The 12570-nt window shown below is 41.6% G+C and overlaps 1 protein-coding gene across 11 annotated transcripts in view; it reads left to right on the top strand.

The window, feature by feature from the left end:
* LOC129739391 (uncharacterized) overlaps positions 1–12570 on the top strand; it is a 485831-nt gene that overhangs the window by 358314 nt on the left and 114947 nt on the right. The window lies entirely within an intron of this gene.

Genomic DNA, 12570 nt, shown 5'->3' with positions numbered 1-12570 from the left:
GAGCAGACTTTGATGCCCAAATTGATAGTAAACTGAAACCTTAAAAAGGTCTCAACAGCAAACTGATAGCATTTTTTGATGTCGATTTTTTTTTAGAGAGCCAAATCAGACATAACTGAGGCCTTTTGACAGCAACCTTAGACCAAATTCAGGTTTAAGCAGCAAATTTTAAGCAAAATTTGTACACATAGCAAAATTGGCCATAATTACGGGATACCTTTTATATAAATAATATTTTGCAAACGAACAATAAAAAATGAAATTTTTCCTCATAAAATGTCCAAAAAATGTGATTTTTTCGTATTTTAAGTGAATCAGGCGGAAAAGACTCCTTTTAGATTGTTAGATTTTAAAAAATCTATCAATAAATTATGTTTCATTTAGATATCATAGAAAGCCAATAAATTGACCAATAAAACTAACTTAAAAATCATCCGAACTCGGTTGAACTCTTTAAGTTATATTTCACTGGAATAGGGTATTATTTTCTATATATTTGAATATATCCCATTCCCTTGTTGAAAAATGTTTTTGACATGTTCCGCAAAATTATTTTTTTTTTAGTTTTAACAGTTTTAACAACTTTTGATAATTTAACAAGTTTCAAAATCGTAACTAAAAAAAATTTAACAAAGACTTAAAATAACTTTCATTATTTTCAAAACGGTTCTATTTTTTTATCTTTATGCGATCTTGATGATGTCTTTCACAAATTTTCATTTGTAGAAATATTTTTTACATCTTTCTTCTAGGTCATTTTCATTTGAAGAAATATTTTTTATATCTTTCTTCTAGGTCATAAAGTTACTTTTTCCTTTTTAGAATATGAAAGATCATAAAAACACCTGAAAATCATGTGAAAACATAAGCGGTTTATCGTTTACCGTTTGGCCGTTATATATTTTGATCACTTTTCAGGTCGATTTATCCCTGTGTGTGGCGTAAGCACGCAAGACCTTTCGATCCAAAGTTTTTTTTTTGTCTATGAAGCTGTTTTCATCTCCATTCTTTCGAATTGAATTTCAGACCGCTCCAATGGCTCCTTCTTTCATTTCAGCCAACTGACTCAGTGAAACATTGGGAAAAGCACTCTATTTGTGCACGATTTTCTCCGCTTTTCCGGGGAAAAGCTTCTAATTTTCACGAAAACAATGAAATCGGCAGTGTTCTGCCAGTTTCCCAAAAGTGAGTAACTCTACAAGATAACCCAGATTCGGAAACGGAGTTAGCAGCGTGTAAATCAAATGGGTGTATGCGTCTGAGCGTGTAGGATCGAATCGTTGCATGGGCGCTGACATGTTTGATTTATGAAAGCAGAAAGTTGATGTTGAGAAAGTACGGAAGAATTTAGAGAGTTTTGAAGGAAATTACCGAGATTGTTGTCGATAAAGTGGAAGAGGTTTGTTAGGAACAGTTCGACAACCTGTAAGTAAATAAATTACAGCCAGTAGATTGAGTTTGTTGACAAATACTTACCACACATTACTTACCGTAGAATAGGGTTACCAGAGGTCGAAAATTGAGGATCCTGAAAGTTTCAAAGAATTAATAAAATTTGTATATACTTACCGTAAGTTGTGGAAATAATCTGAAAACAATTGAAGTTAAATAGAAAATTTGTAATGTAGGATTCAGGCGTAGCTAGGAGAAATCAGTTTGGTGTTTTTTCGGACTGAACAGAGAGACTAAAAGTAAGATGAACAACTAACTGTATGTAATGAAAATTATTAATAAAAGGAATTTTATAGCTTTTAGTTATTCGCCAGAATTACTGCAGAGTTGTTTCTCCTGAAAGAAAACACCACAACAAGCTAAAAGTTTTATCCTCGACGATGGCGGAAGGCTACAAATATCCCTGTTGCGACAATGGAGAAGACTACGACGCAAGCGTGCGATGTAGTGAATGCAAGGAATGGTTCCACTTTGCATGTGTGAATGTTGATGACACGGTTGAGAATGCATTATGGTTCTGCGAGAAATGCTGCAGTGTGGGACCATCGATTCGGGAAAAGCAAGGATCGGCAGGTCAGTCCAAGATACGCAAACAACCGCATCGAGCAGCGAAGGATAAAGGTAGCAAAGAAAACCTGATCGGTAAGCCAAAGCATGTACAAGTTTCTAAGAAAGACAGGAATAGAATATGTGAAGCAGAAGAGGGAGAAGCCAGAAATTTAGGTACTATAAGAAAGTCAAAGGGTACGTTTCAAAGCGGTAAAGGGTCCGACAAAGGGTTTACGCGGAGTGACATCAGTGGAAGTGACATTCGCTCAAGGAAGAGTGGTAGCGCGAGCTCGAAAGCCTCAGTGCGTGATTCGGCGAAGAAATCGTTAGCCGAGTTGAATGAAGCAACCATGAGAAGGAAGCGTAGAGAAGAAACCCAGCGAAAGCTGCTACAGCTTGAACTTGAAGCCATAGAGCGGGATGAAGAAGAGAGTCGTCAGAGGCGTAGGCTGGAAACTTTAGCAGAAGATAGTTCTTCTTCGGAACATGAGGAGAGTTCTAGTGATGACGGGTGCGATTTTCGTGACAAGGTGAAAAACTGGCAGACTGAACCATCAGAGCGAGAGAAGTGTCTGAAAGCAGCGAGTGCAGTACACATTAAGTCGACGAGATGCAGCGATCAAAGAACGCTTGTGATTGCGAGGAAGGATTCTGAAGCGAGAATGAGAACCGGCGTTTTACGAAATGACTCATCTAGGCCACTAGCAGGAAACCGGAACCTACCAGCTTCTACGCCAGCTCAATGTATCTCTTCTGATGAAGAAAACTCAGTTTTTCGAGCATATAGAAGTGCGAGGCGTGAACGGTCGACTCGTAGAGAACCTGAAGGACCAACACGCTCACAGATAGCAGCACGACAAGTGTACCCTAGGACCTTACCCAAATTCTCAGGACGACCGCAGGAGTGGCCGGCATTCATAAGCGCCTACGAACAAGCTAATCGGTCGTGCGGGTTCAACAATGACGAGAATTTGGTTCGACTGCAAGAGGCATTACAAGGGAAAGCTTTAGAGACGGTGCGGAATAGGCTTCTTGAACCAGAAAACGTACCAGCTGTGATCGAGAGATTGCGGAAACAGTTCGGAAACCCAGAAGTTCTATCAACTTTGCTTGCTAATCGAGTACAACAGCTTCCTGGTCCTAGTTCAGAAGATTTGAAATCAGTGATCGATTTTGGAAACGCGGTGGATGAGTTGACCCAACACTTGCGAGTGTCGAAGTTGAATGATCATCTAAGTAACCCGATACTGATGCAGCAATTAATACAAAAACTTCCGTCTTGTTACGCTATGCAATGGGTGGACTTCAAGCGTCAACAGTCGAAGGTTAATCTGGAGACGTTCAGCGTTTTCATGGAAAATCTGGCGGACAAAGCTCTTGAAGTGTCGTACGAAGGAGCACGCCTTGAAGAGGCAAGCAAGGGAAAACGGCGTGAAAACTCTTCAGCAGTTAAAGGTTTCGTACACGTAGCGGATGGTGTAGTGCAGGAATGCTGTTGCCACCATATTCAAAGGAAGATGCTTGATGATCCAACCAGAGAGAAGTTGAATGAAAATAACATGGCTTCCACAGAAAGGCCCAAACCTGACAGAAATTGTGCAGTTTGTGGCAAACCAGGTCATTTTGGAAAGCAATGTGATGAGCTTAGATCGATGAGTTTGGAGGATCGTTGGAAAAGGGTACAAACCCTCAACTTGTGTCCGCTGTGTTTGTACAGCCATGGCGCGAATAGATGTTGGTCGAAACGACGCTGCGGTATAAATAGGTGTGAGCAAAATCATCATCCTCTGCTGCATTGGGAACCAACTGGACCTCAGCACGTGGTTGCTAGTTGCAATAGCCATCGACAGTGCGATCAGTCTGTGATGTTTCGGATAGTTCCAGTGATGCTGTACAACAATGGCAAGCAGCTAGAGACGCTAGCACTTATTGACGAAGGCTCATCGGTAACGCTGATTGATACAGAGCTAGCACGACTTCTGGAAGCTGATGGAGTACATGAACCTCTCAAAATGAAGTGGACGAACGGAATCAGCCAAACCGAAAGCGATTCGGTAAAGTTTACGCTGTGCATATCGGACCAGCAACAAAGTTGTCAATCTACTTTGGCAGACGTGAGAACGGTTGCTGAACTGAATTTACCGGTTCAAGGATTGGACTCCGACGAATTAAAGGAACGCTTCGACTATCTACAGAAGATAGAGCTTCCAAACTACACAGCTGCGGCTCCGAAGCTCTTAATCGGAATTAATAACATTCACTTGATCGCACCTCTGGAGTCGAGAATTGGGGAAGCCGGAGAACCTGTAGCAATCCGATGTAAGCTCGGATGGACGATTTACGGACCACGCGATGGTGCAGTAGCTAGTGTACAGTTCATAGGACTTCATCATTGTGGTTGTGACGCATGCTGTAAACCTGATCAAGAAATGAATAATGCCCTTAAGGAGTTTTTCCAACTTGAAGCTGTAGGAATATCCCCGGTAAACCTCGAATCGAAGGAAGATAAACGAGCGCGAGAAATCTTGGAGAGAACAACGAAACGAATAGGTAATCGATTTGAGACTGGATTGTTGTGGGCTGAAGATGACGTAGTGTTTCCTGACAGCTTTCCAATGGCAGTCAAGCGATGGAAGAGTTTACAGGTTAGAATGGACCGTAGCTCAGGCATAAGTGAGAATATCGCTAAACAACTGCAAGAATACGTGGACAAAGGCTACGCACATCGTATAACTGAACAAGAGATAAAGGACACAGAGCCAGGAAAGGCCTGGTATTTGCCAATAAACTACGTCTTAAATCCTAACAAACCAGGAAAGGTGCGAATTGTTTGGGATGCTGCAGCGAAAGTACAGGGTGTTTCATTGAATGATAGACTGTTGAAAGGGCCTGATATGATCTCGTCGCTACCCTCCGTTATCAACTGCTTCCGAGAACGTAAAGTGGCGTTCGGCGGTGACATTCGGGAAATGTTTCACCAGATCAGAATACGCTCGCAGGATCGACAAGCACAACGATTTCTCTTCGGATCAGATAGCAAAGGTGAACCTCAAATTTACGTCATGGACGTGGTAATATTTGGAGCCAGTTGCTCTCCGTGTACATCGCAATACGTGAAGAATTTGAACGGCCTAGAACATGCGGAGAAATACCCGGAGGCATCACAGGCAATAATGAAGAAGCATTTCGTAGACGATTACTTTGACAGTGCTGATACTGAAGAAGAAGCGATAAAACGAGCGTCTGAGGTAAGGGAAATACATGCTGCAGGAGGTTTTGAAATAAGGAACTGGGTCAGTAGCTCTCAAGAAGTATTGAAGTCACTTGGAGAAATTTCTGCGGAACAAACGAGAATTGTTGAGGTCAATAAGACAACAGAGGTTGAACGAGTGCTAGGGGTACGATGGAATTCTCAAAACGACGTTTTCGTATTCTCAATGAACCTGCGAGAAGATCTTCAGCCATATTTGCAAGAAGGAGCTTGGCCTACTAAAAGAATAGCACTGAAGTGCATCATGAGTATGTTTGACCCAAAGCAGTTTTTAGCACCTCTCTTGATACACGGACGTATTTTGATGCAAGACGTTTGGCGCAGTGGTATTGGCTGGGATGAGAAGCTGCTGCAGGCACAGTACGACGTTTGGATGAGGTGGACGAGTATTTTATCCTTGGCAGAAGCTGTTGAAGTACCACGCTGCTACCTTGGGACCGCAAGCTCGACGGCGTATAGTTCGGTGCAGTTGCACATCTTCGTAGATGCGGGAGAGGATGCTTATGGTAGCGTTGCCTACTTCAGGTTTTCGGATGAGAAAGGAGTGCACTGTTCTTTCATTGAGGCAAAGGCGAAGGTAGCCCCGTTGCAGTATTTGTCCATACCTCGGAAGGAGTTACAATCCGCAACGTTAGGAGCTCAGTTAGCGAAATCCATAAAAATTAATCATTCGTTTCCTATCTATAAAACTGTATTTTGGACGGATTCGAAGGCGGTGTTCTCGTGGATAAGATCAGAGCGTAGAAAGTACAAGGAGTTTGTTGCTCATCGGGTTGGGCAGATTCTTGAAGTATCAAACCCTGAAGACTGGCGATGGGTGCCCACGAAGGATAACGCGGCAGACGATTTGACAAAGTGGAGCAAGTCTACCGAGATCCACTCTGACAGCCGCTGGTTCCGTGGTCCACAGTTCTTGTATTTCGCAGAGCAGCATTGGCCCCTTCAAACGCAGGAGGTGGAAGAATTTCAGGAAGAATTAAGAGCAAGCGTGTTATTTCAAAATGTCGTAGTTTCGGACGGACTATCGATGCGGATTGGGAATGTATCTAAGTGGACGGTTTTAGTTCGAATGGTAGCTACAGTTCTTCGCTACATGTCAAACTGCAAGCGCTGTGCGCAAAATCTACCGATCGAATCACTTCGTACCGAAGCAGAGAGAACTAATAACCAACTGAAGCTGAAACCAGGGCACTATGTTCCACTGCGTCAAGAAGAATATTTTGCAGCAGAAAATTGTCTTTGGCGCTTGGCACAGCGCGAAGAATACGCAGATGAAGTGGCGACGTTGTTGAAACAGCAAGATGGGAGAGAGTTGAAACTGGAACGATCGAGTTTGTTGTTTGACAAGTCACCCTTTTTAGATGAGTTTGGAGTGGTACGAATGGAAGGTAGAACGGAAAGAGCAGAGTATGCTTCATTTGATTCGAGATTCCCGATCATATTGCCGAAGAACCACCTCGTGACTAAGAGGCTTGTAGACGAGTTCCATCGAAAATCTGGACATGCTAGTAGGGAAACGGTAGTGAACGAAGTTCGGCAACGGTTTTTTATCAATAACTTGAGAGCAGTAGTGGACAAAGTTATAAGTGAATGCCAGTGGTGTAGAATACAAAAGGCTAAGCCGCAAATACCCAGGATGGCTCCATTACCGAAACAACGGATGGCAGTTGGAGCTGAGGCCTTTTCGTACGTAGGGTTGGATTATTTCGGACCGTTGGAGGTATCAATTGGGCGGCGACGGGAAAAGAGATGGGTGGCACTGTTCACGTGCATGACAACACGAGCTGTTCATCTGGAAGTCGCGTACAATTTAACAACAGAGTCGTGCAAGATGGCAATAAGAAGATTCGTCAGGAGGAGAAGAAGTCCGATCGAAATTTTTTCTGATAACGGAACCAATTTTGTCGGAGCTAGCCGAGAACTCGCGCTGCAAATTCGCCGGATCAATGAAGGGTGTGCCGATACATTTACAAGTGCTAGAACTCGCTGGGTGTTCAACCCGCCTTCAGCACCCCATATGGGTGGCGTGTGGGAGCGTATGGTGAGGTCGGTGAAGGTAGCGTTAAATACATTAACAGACGGTGGAAGGCTCACGGATGAGATATTGAACACAGCCTTGGTTGAAGTGGAGGACTTAATTAATTCGCGGCCACTAACGTATGTGTCTACGAATGTGAAAGAAGACCCAGAAGCTTTAACACCCAACCATTTCCTGAAAGGGATGTCAGCAGAATGTTTGCCGCCTAGGAATCCAATAGAAGTTGCTGAAGCTCTCAGGAGTAAATATGTTCGGGCCCAACAGTTAGCAGACGGTATATGGAATCGTTGGCAAGCTGAATATCTACCAAAGCTGAACAAACGGCCAAAGTGGTTCAACGATGTTCGACAAATGCAACCGGGAGATCTGGTATTTGCCTTGGAGGATAACAAGCGTGAACGAGGAGTGGTTTCAAAAGTGTTCCTGGGAAGTGATGGCCGAGTACGATCAGCAGCAGTGAAAACCAGCAAAGGAGAGAAGACGAGACCCGTGTCAAAACTGGCAGTGCTAGAGATGCCTAGTAGTAAGCCCAACGAAGAAAACCGTGGATAGTTGGGGCTTACGGGTTGGGGGATGTTCTGCCAGTTTCCCAAAAGTGAGTAACTCTACAAGATAACCCAGATTCGGAAACGGAGTTAGCAGCGTGTAAATCAAATGGGTGTATGCGTCTGAGCGTGTAGGATCGAATCGTTGCATGGGCGCTGACATGTTTGATTTATGAAAGCAGAAAGTTGATGTTGAGAAAGTACGGAAGAATTTAGAGAGTTTTGAAGGAAATTACCGAGATTGTTGTCGATAAAGTGGAAGAGGTTTGTTAGGAACAGTTCGACAACCTGTAAGTAAATAAATTACAGCCAGTAGATTGAGTTTGTTGACAAATACTTACCACACATTACTTACCGTAGAATAGGGTTACCAGAGGTCGAAAATTGAGGATCCTGAAAGTTTCAAAGAATTAATAAAATTTGTATATACTTACCGTAAGTTGTGGAAATAATCTGAAAACAATTGAAGTTAAATAGAAAATTTGTAATGTAGGATTCAGGCGTAGCTAGGAGAAATCAGTTTGGTGTTTTTTCGGACTGAACAGAGAGACTAAAAGTAAGATGAACAACTAACTGTATGTAATGAAAATTATTAATAAAAGGAATTTTATAGCTTTTAGTTATTCGCCAGAATTACTGCAGAGTTGTTTCTCCTGAAAGAAAACACCACAACAGGCAGCAATCAGCTATTTAAACGTCATCCGGGATGATCAGGGTTGTATAAAAATCGTGCTTACACAAATTAGGACAACCTATAAATCAGGCATGTCAAACTCGTTTAAGTGTGCGGGCCGCATTAAAAATCTTTCATTTCCAAAAATAATATTATTTTCTCTCGTAGCAAAAAAAAAAATCTTTTTAATATTTTGTGGCAGGAAAGCCAGCGTACTTCAGTGTAGTATGGAATTTTGTGATAATTTAAGACGGGGCTACGCGGGCCGCATTGACCAAGGCCGCGGGCCGCATGCGGCCCGCGATCCCCCAGTTTGACATGCCTGCTATAAATGATAGGGTGTTACCCGTTAAAATACCTTTTTCCTAAATTGCCTCTTTGCCTCTTTTATAACCGAATTTATGCTTTCAATCCCTGAAACACTGAAACAGCGGCGTCTTAATTGGTGGGTCATTCATGAATGCAGATGACCCACAAGTTATGTCGCGCTTTTCACCTTCACCAAAATTAAGATTTCATAAAGGAACCATCTTTCGACGAATACTACTACAATCGTAGTACGATCCTGCCAGTAATTTCTTCGTGTGATCAGTCGGACATAGTCCTGAGGATGGGTAAAATAGAGCCCGTAATCGGTCGACAAAAATGTAATTTTTAATCCTTTTTCCGTTTGCAAAAACGTTAAGTGTCGTATCTGTCGTAATCTGAGGGTTATCCTTGTCCCGAAGGCCGTCTTCTCGAGGTCGCTTACTCCGCTAGATGTTAACTTCACAAATTTCGATTTAAGAATGACCCGATTAGCACAAGTGCCGTTCTATTTATAGGTAAAAGTTACCGCGCAACAATGAACGCAATGAACATTTTTTCCAATCAAAGTAGCCAGATTTTCTCAGATTCCGCATGTTGTTCACTTGTCCGTCAATTATTAGTGCGTGTTGAGAAACTCTAAGTGATTAAATTATGTTCTTTTCTTCTAACATAAATTATTTGATTTTATATTTTCCATTATCTCATATCTATCCTACAGTATCCTGCAATATGTAGCTTGTTAATTGTGTAGCTAAGTTCTTACGTTAGTACAAATCCGCTTAAAAATGAGTGCATCAAAGCAAAGCTTAAGCAAAATCTTACAGTGAGAATTGGAAAGTACTATACAAATTTGAAAAAAATTCATTTGATTGGAATTTTATCATAAAATGGCACCCAAAGATGAAAGGAGGTAAGAGTGGGGTAATGTGGGCCACGGGAAACGTGGGCCACTCTGAATATCTCAGATGTGTGTTGAGACTAAAATATCAATTCAATTGTCATCACTGTCGTTTTGCGTAAGCCTTTTTTTATATAAATTATTGACTTACGTACGCATCATTTGCTTCTTTTATTTATAAAGCTTTAAAATACCTTAAGTTCATAACAAAACTATGCTCATAGGCTTATGATCTTAGTTTGGTCTTGTTTTTTTTCACGTGGAAAAGGAATTTTTAATAAAGCATCAATAAGTCACACAAACGCAACCAATTTGCAAATCATACTTTGTGGGGTATCTTGGGCCGTCATTATATTTTCATGTTTTTTATTCACATTCAGAACTTAAAATACGTGTTTCCTATCTTAAAAGTTTTCTTATGCCAAAGGAAGCGTTATGAAAAATTTTTTTTCCATTGAATATGAAGAATTTTGCCAAAAGGTTCGCGAGCCAGGTTTTAGGAATAATTTGATCATACACAACTTCCTTTTTATCCCTCATCTGAAATTGCTTCAAAATAACTAAATGTACATTTGGTGGCCCACGACTTCCCACAATTTTTCAAAATCCAAAAAAAAAAATTTTTTTTACTAAACAAACGGAACATGATGAAACTAATTTATTCAAAACTTTAAAACTAAATCCTGATGATAGGTACCTTAAAAATGAAGAAAAATTTACCATTTTTTTCCATTTTTTTCTACAATAAATAAGTTTAAAGCAAAGAAAAAAAGAGGCCCATCATACTCTACACTCCCCTACACAATCGTTAGTTGAATGTTATCAATTTTTATCAATGGGGTGAGAGAGTAATAGTCCAGTCTCTGGAGCCACTCTGTGTTAATTATTGAATTGCAGATAAATTTAGTCTGAATTTCACTCGATTATTCTCAAGTAAAACTACGTTTCATGTAAAAGAATTTGATACACCTTAATTTCCCAGAATAACAGCATTAAAATGCAATAAAAGGGTGATACGGTCAAAATTTGGTCAACATCAACTTTACGTATTTCTTCAATTTTGCATTTTAAAAGCCTGAACACCTCTCATTTTGAAGATGTATGTGTGTGTGTGTAGAATGTTGCTCCTATTTTGATTTGGGAATTCACTCTTCAGTTGTTTAAATGCCGTCCAAGGAAGAAGAGTAGCGTATCAAAATTTTGCTCGCGTATCGCGAAAATCCGTGCTACTCGCACGCAAAGCTGGCAAAATCGCTAAAAGTTGCCAAATCAACCGTTACAAATGTAATCAAAGTGTTTGGGGAACGTTTGTCGACAGCCAGGAAGTCTGGATCGGGGGAAAATCGAAAACCGGAAGCCGCTGAGACGACAAAGAGAGTTGCCGGTAGTTTCAAGCGAAACCCTAACCTCTCTTTCCGAGATGCCGCAAATAAGCTGGGTGTATCGTCTACAACCGTACACTGAGCCAAAAAACGAGCTAGACTATTGACTTACAAGAAGGTAGTGACTCCAAATCGCGATGATAAACAAAATACGACGGCCAAAGCGCGATCCCGGAGGCTGTACACGACGATGCTGACGAAGTTTGACTGCGTGGTAATGGACGACGAAACCTACGTCAAAGCCGACTACAAGCAGCTTCTGGGACAGGAAGGGGAAAGGTAGCAGATATTTTCAGGCACATGAAACTGTCAAAGTTCGCGAAGAAATATCTGGTTTGGCAAGCCATCTGTGCCTGTGGCTTGAAAAGCAGCATTTTCATAGCTTCCAGGACTGTCAATCAAGAAATTTACGTGAAAGAGTGTTTGAATAAACGTCTGCTGCCTTTCCTGAAGAAACACGGCTGTTACGTACTGTTTTGGCCGGATTTGGCATCTTGCCATTACGGTAAAAAGGCCATGGAGTGGTACGCCGCCAACAACGTGCAGGTTTTTCCCAAGGACAAGAACCCTCCCATCACGCCAAAGTTCCGCCCAATTGAGAAATACTGGGCTATTGTCAAGCGGAACCTAAAGAAGACCAAAAAAACTGCTAAGGACGAGCAGCAGTTCAAGGCAAACTGGCTTTCTGCGGCGAAGAAGGTGAACAAGGTGGCTGTACAAAATCTGATGGCAGGGGTTAAGCAAAAAGCCCGGCAATTCAGGTTTGGAAAAGCGGCAACCTAACTGAATATTTATCCTGAATTTTATACTAATGAAACTTGAAAAAGAAATTTAATTTGATTTTTCAAATAAACGATTTCACCGATTTACACGCGTTTTCCCTTGACCAAATTTCGAACGTATCACCCTTTAATATGAATTCCAGTTTCGTTCGACTTTGAAATGCTTTATCCAGAATCCATACGAATCCATAAAATGTTGAACCCTGCCCATTTCGCTACGTTCAGCGAAGGCGTCAACGATGGAATGTTCTTTGTGTTCGGAATGTTGTTCAGTAGATCGTACACTGCTCCGGAAACACACTATCTAGTAGCAACGACACTAGCAACCCAATATCTGTACGGGACAAGAGCGACAAAGTTTTCCTATTTGTTCAGCTGGTAATAATCATTTATGGCACGTATTTTGTTCCATCTGCTCGCGTCCGTCCCTCTGCTGACACGTGGCTTGTCAGAATGAGGTTTTCCCCTTTTCCTCGTCTCTTTCAATCGAGGGGCCATGGGTCAATCAACTTTAAAGCACAAAGTTACACTATTCTACAGCTCTGTAGTTTTGCTGTGATGTTTTTAACGCCAAATAAAATGGCACTAGAGAGGGTCGAAAAGTTGTCCCTGTCAATGAAAAGGGACTTCAACTCCGAGAAAGAGATGTTTATATCTACTGGTGTCGTTCG

Source organism: Uranotaenia lowii, chromosome 1 (assembly GCF_029784155.1).
Source record: "Uranotaenia lowii strain MFRU-FL chromosome 1, ASM2978415v1, whole genome shotgun sequence".
Classification (NCBI taxonomy): domain Eukaryota; kingdom Metazoa; phylum Arthropoda; class Insecta; order Diptera; family Culicidae; genus Uranotaenia; species Uranotaenia lowii.
Note: the sequence above shows the minus strand (reverse complement) of the source record. Positions and strands in the feature narration are given on the sequence as shown.